The sequence below is a fragment of the Tetrao urogallus genome (genome assembly GCF_951394365.1).
Source record: "Tetrao urogallus genome assembly, chromosome: 3".
Lineage (NCBI taxonomy): Eukaryota > Metazoa > Chordata > Aves > Galliformes > Phasianidae > Tetrao > Tetrao urogallus.
In genome coordinates this window covers 27,652,143-27,658,187 of record NC_136815.1, presented here as the reverse complement: position 1 = coordinate 27,658,187, position 6,045 = coordinate 27,652,143, and positions in this window count along the sequence as shown.

The window sequence follows — 6,045 nt, the reverse complement described above, 5'->3', positions numbered from 1 at the left end:
ACCTGCTGGTAGATTTAGAAATAAGCTAAAGTGTATCAGGTTGCCTGGATAAACAAGAGATGGAAAGCAGATACTGTAACAAAGAGATGGCCAAATCGGATTACCTGAAGTCAGCAGTCAGAAAGTTAGGAGGAGGAGGCTGCACCCTGACTGAACAGGCGCTGATCAAAGCCACAGTGAGAGCGCTGTTGTTTAAACACCCAGAATAGGAGCTTTGTGCTCTCCTTGAGCGCATCTTTCACAGCTCATTCACTCTCTGATGAAGCACATCTGTCCGAGATACAGACTGCAAAATACCGGACTGCTAAGGAGAGCCATCAAAGAAAAAAGTTGTGAAGTACCAAGAAGGCACTATTTTTTCAGTCAGGCACGTGGTGAGATCCCATGGCTTTAAGAGCTGACCAACACTCAGAGCAGAGGCCTAACCAAAGGCAGACCAAAAGGATCAGGAAGATCTCAGTGAGAAGGATGGCAGGCAAAAAAGGGATAGGTCACTTTAAATGAGGGCTGGAACTAAGAAGGAATTGAATGCATTTTTTAAGGCAAAACTAGCCACAGCTATAGCCATAGGAATACAGGTGGTGGTACTGTGGAGGAGAAGACTCTATGGCAGCAAGGACAACCTAGAAAGACCGTGATGAGGACAGCTGCTTACAGCCAGGCAGACACTTCAGAGGTTTCTGTACAACTGGACCCATCAAGGTTGAGGACTAAGAGGAGTCACATACATACACAGTGAGCGTGAGAAGTGCAAACAGGGAAAGAACACTGCAACCAGCTCCACGCCAGCTTCTCTCCAGTGGTATAAAATCATCGTGATACCAAGCCCTCACGTGGACTGCCATTTGGCTGAGGGGTATACTGAATTTGGGGTTGAAGTTCTGGGAAAATATTGTGGATTTAATTCTGCAGGATTACAGTCATTGCTATTCGCCCCTTAGACAATTTTCACATTGTTCTGAAGAAAGCTTTACAAGGGGTATAAATCACCTTTTTTAACACTTTCAAATAAAAGGGCGTAAATTACATCTTTGAGCACTTTCAAATTGTTTTACAATGCGGGAGCCGTACAAAAGTATTTAGCATAAACGAGAGCTGAGCCAAGAATGTGTAACAGAAAAGGCACGAACATGTTCAGAAGAGTTGTAATACCCACAACGCATGCAGGACTAAGTCATACACTGGCACTGAGTGCAGACAGGTGTGCCAGTGGTTGACATGGTTGTTCTGCCAGTTGTTTCCCACTCCTCTGCTGATGGCTTCCACTGTTTCCACCCACTCAGCTCTATTGGCAAAAGAAATTACGTGAGCACTACTTCATGTGCTTCTGACAAGTCAGATGGATTAGTCAGTGAAAAAGGTTTAAACTAACCTGTTCATTTTGCCTGGAGCAAGTTAAAGAGGCACTTTAATCAGCAGCTATGGCAGCAGCAATCACAGCATCAAAGATGGAAAGTGGCAAGATCTTCAAATGGCACAGTTAGATCTGGAACACAATGTGTGTGAGTTCCTGTTATTGGGAATTACACTTTCCAAAGCTTTCTTTAATTGCGATCTGGAAGCAAGGACTGTGACATAACAGGTGCACCTACATCAACTTGTACCACAGTGGAAATTCCACACACACTCTTTCTGAGGACGCCCAGGGCTGCCCAGACAGCTGAACTCATGCTGCCAAACTCTATACAGGTATTTCTACTTTGGCTGCACCTGAAGTGCAGCACAGACATAACCTCAGGCCAGTGACAGCATTGAGGTTTTCAAGTCCTTCCTTCCTTGTGAGCTTCCAGCATTATTTCCTCTTCTTGGTACTAGTTCAGTGGAGTACTGCTGTCCACACCATAAAGAGGTTGTTTATACCGACTGTTTTCAGCTAAAATCTGTTTTTCCAATTTTGACATATGTGCATTCACTTCTGCCACAGTAGCAAGGCGCCAATTCAGACACACTCGCTTTGTTGTGTGATTCCCACAGCAAATAATCCTATTCTCTAGAGTCAAGCTTTTACTTGAGAGATAGAAAAGCCTCTCCTATTAGTGAATTTCTAGCTTCAAAAATCCCTTAATATCCAGGAGCTTTTGATCTGAAACTTTCACATGTCTAGGAATAGATATTTCCAATAACACAAAAAACATGTTAGTGGAACTCCAACCCTTTTTAAAAAGAAAATCTTCTTTATTTTATGAACATCCATTGCAGAAATATGCTCCTGGAATGGATAACATCCCCTTAGTCTTTGAAGATATCTTGGAAAAGCCAGTTTTGTCATGAAAGTATTTGTTAGGTCACAGCAGGAATTTGGAAACAGAAATGTCTCCAGAAATAACATGCTGTTCGTATCAGAAGCATCTTGCTGAAAAAGCTATGATCAGAATACACTGGAAATGCAAGATATCTCTCATAGAATAATCTGTTTCTCACTGAATTCTGTTGCCTCAGACTTCAAATACTCTCCTCAGCTCCAACAAAAGGAAACTCTGGGTATGTGCAAAAAGCTCACTGCCCCCATAGCTTGCATACTGTCCCTCATCAATAGGATACTCTCCATCATGGATCACACAAGGTTGGGAATTCAGTCCTCAGGGTCTCACACAATGGGTTTTATCATTTAAAAGCAGAAGATCCTATTCTTTTCATAGGAGCTTGCAAATTGTTCACTAAAACCCGAATTGGGCAGAACATACAAAGGCACATTTAAATGCTTTAATGGAATTTTAATAGCATTGAATTAAATAGCATGGAATTGTAATAGTATTATGTCTGGAATTTTTCAGCAATTATATTCATCCTCTAAGCAGTTTTATAAATAATTCTCTTCGTGTACGTATATATAAGCACACAGAGTGATAAACAGGAGTCCATGCAATACATGCTCCTTTTCACCTGCTCAATTAATTCTCCTTTAACAAAGCAAGGCCAGCAACTGGCAACAGCACAGCTCAGGTGCGCGTTATTCTACATGCGGTGCAAAATGCCACACTGCAGCAGCACATGTAATGTGAAGCATCCAGTATTTATTCCACTCCCTCATGTGAGGCATGAGAGCTCTTCATTTACAGGAAGCTACATCACTTTATGAATTTTTGTCAATGAACCGTGGGAGATCTGTACGTCTTTCTCTAATAGAAGAGAAGGAAGTGGAGAGAACCAAGGGATTATCAGAGAAACAAGAAAGCTGAAAGCTGTAGCTGGAGAATTGGATTTCAGACTGAATAAAACAGCTGTGCTATCTACAGGACCAGGGCAGTTAAGCAGTGAAGGGCTCTCTCTGGCACTGTCTGGTCAAAGCATGGAAAAGGACATAGATATTCGTTAATAACAGAATCATAGAATGGCCTGGATTGAAAAGGACCACAGTGATCATGTAGTTTCAACCCCCCTGCTATGTGCAGGATCACCAACCACCAGACCAGGCTGCCCAGAGCCACATCCAGCCTGGACTTGAATGCCTCCAGGGATGGAGCATCCACAACCTCCTTGGGCAGTTGATGTTAATGTCTGAATATATGGACTTTGGCAGTAAAAGCTATACTGACTCTCACGAGATTGTAGGGGGAAGCGCATGTTAAAAATGACCACCAGCTGCACATCAGTGATTACTTCCAGCTATAAACCTCAGCGGTGTGCGGGTTTGACAGGGGAAGTAAAAAACTGCTGATGAAGAAACAGTGAATTAATGTTACTATAAACACATTCTTGCCACAGCATGTCAGAATGATTTTTTTCAAATATTTAATCCCAATATTTACATAAAACTTCATTTGCAACAAAGAAGTCTGAAAATAAAAACTTCCGCAATGAAGATAAGAGGTTTAAAATTTTTTTGTGTTAAATGTTAAGAGAAAATTAACAGGTGAAACCTATGTTCACAAAGACATTCAGTAGAAAGAACCAAATTCACCCATGCAACTTAAACTGTGGTATCACAGAGGCACTACGGACCACTTTAATCAGCCACAGCAGTTTGCTTGCTGAGTGCATGGAACAGAGGTGGAATCTCTCGTATCGGGCTGACAAAGCAAGGAATTAGTGAGGTTATTTGGGAAGAGCTACGTCACTAAAGGTTTGCTGAGTAAACAGTCCGGGAGAAGCTGAGACGTTGTCCCTGAGCAACCCAATGTAACGGAGACCAGTCCTGCTTTGAAGTCCAGCGGTTCCTTCCAATCTAAATTATTTTATGATTCTCTATCAATTTTATTAGCAATTCTAGATTAGCCACTGCACTCAAGTGCAGATTATCTTTGCATTCTACTGCAGAGACCTATGGCTCCTTATCCTGCAATTCTTCACACATTTTCAAGGTACCCCAGTGCATCCCCAGACATGCTTTAAAACATTCCCGGATGAATGCTACGCTCCTGGCTGCAACAAGTCTCCTTCCTTACATGTGGAATGTAAGCTCACTGCAACACGTTCTAGTTTAAACGTTTAGGAAGAAAGATTCAATATGAAAGAATCTACACCGCCAAGCATTTAAAAGTAGTACAGTTTTCAGACGGTTGAGAAACTGCAGTGCAGACGAGTGCGAGGCAGCAGTCAGCTGACAAACGCTGACAGGCGAGGATCTCACACACCAGTGAATTGTATTATAGGAACTGCCGCTCCGCTTTGCGTTTCACAGAAGCTGCATCGTGGGAACCCTTTGCTTTGAGGGATCCGGGTTTGAACCGCTATCTCCACCCCGTGCCCCGCTGAGGCACAGCAAATTTAGTGATGCTTCATCTCCCCATCTCCAAATCCTCACCGAAATCCAGAGCACTTTTGTTCCCCTCCCCTCCTCCTGGAAATGTGACACTGCCTCAGGCAGCTCTTTTAATCCATCAGAGATTCACCATCCACCCCCGGAATTTTAGAAAGATTTTCTTAATCCCAACCACGAGAAGATAAATTTTCACTAAGTACCTGGTAGCAATTACCAATTACTCGAGAAATTACTTTTCCCAAGGCGTTTTTGGGAAGGAGGAAAGCATTCTCCTGTGCAGCGTTCCGTACACCACTTACAGAACTCTTGCAAACTCTCGTCACAGGTTTCTCTCCCAGTATCTATTAGGACTCGGGAGAAAAAAAAAAAAAAAAGAAAAAAACAAAAAAAGCGAACTCCCGGGAACTGTGACACAGAGCGAGTGCCGCTGCTATTCCTGACGGCGTGCGCCCGCAGTGCACGACACCCGCAGCCCCGTATTTGTGCCGGGACAGCCGCGGGGCCACCGCGTTCTGCTTTCCGCCGTGCTTTCACCCTGCCCTGATCGCGGCCAGCTGGTTGGCCAACTCTCCCCGAGCACGGCGTGCCACCGGGAGAGAAAGCGCAAGGATGACCTCTCCGATCTCATCCACAACCGACCTCACGTGCTCGCGGCCAGAACGGACGGTTTTCTGAACAAACCGACCATCCGACGGCCGCGTAAAACGACGGCCCTAAAGGAGGGGCTCCCGAGGAGCGCAGCGGATGACGGCCCCGCGCCCCCCGCCCGCCCGGTCGGCCTCGCTTCGCCCTTCCCGCCGAGAGCGGCACCAGCGCCGCCGGTCGGGTCGGGACGCGCCGCACGTGCCGGGCTCGCGCCGCGCCTAACGGTCCCGCACGCGCCGCCGCCGCCACCACCACCGGCCGCTCCCTCGCGGCTCCCGCCGAGCCCGACCGCACCAACGGCCGTCCCCGGCCCCGGGGCCGCCACCGAGAGCCGCAGGGCCCCCCGCGCCTGCGCGGGCGGAGGGGGACAGCGCGGCCCCTCGCGAGGAGGGCACAACAGAAGGGCGAGGGGGCGCGCGCCCCTCCGGTTGCCGCGCGGTGGGCGGGGCGGGGCGGGGCTCGTGACGCGTCGTAGCCATCGCGCCCGCCCCGCCGCCCCCCGCTTCCCCCCTCCCTCCTGCCCGGCCGGCCGCCCGCCCCCCGCTCGCGCTCCCCCTCCCCTGCGGCGGCCGTCCCGGTGCATTGTGGGAGCCGCCCGTTGTTCATTTGCCATTCGACCCGATCCGGGGCCTGTCGGGACGGAAGCGGCGCCGAGCCCGGCCGGATCCATTGTGGGCAGCCCGCGGCGGCGATCTAGG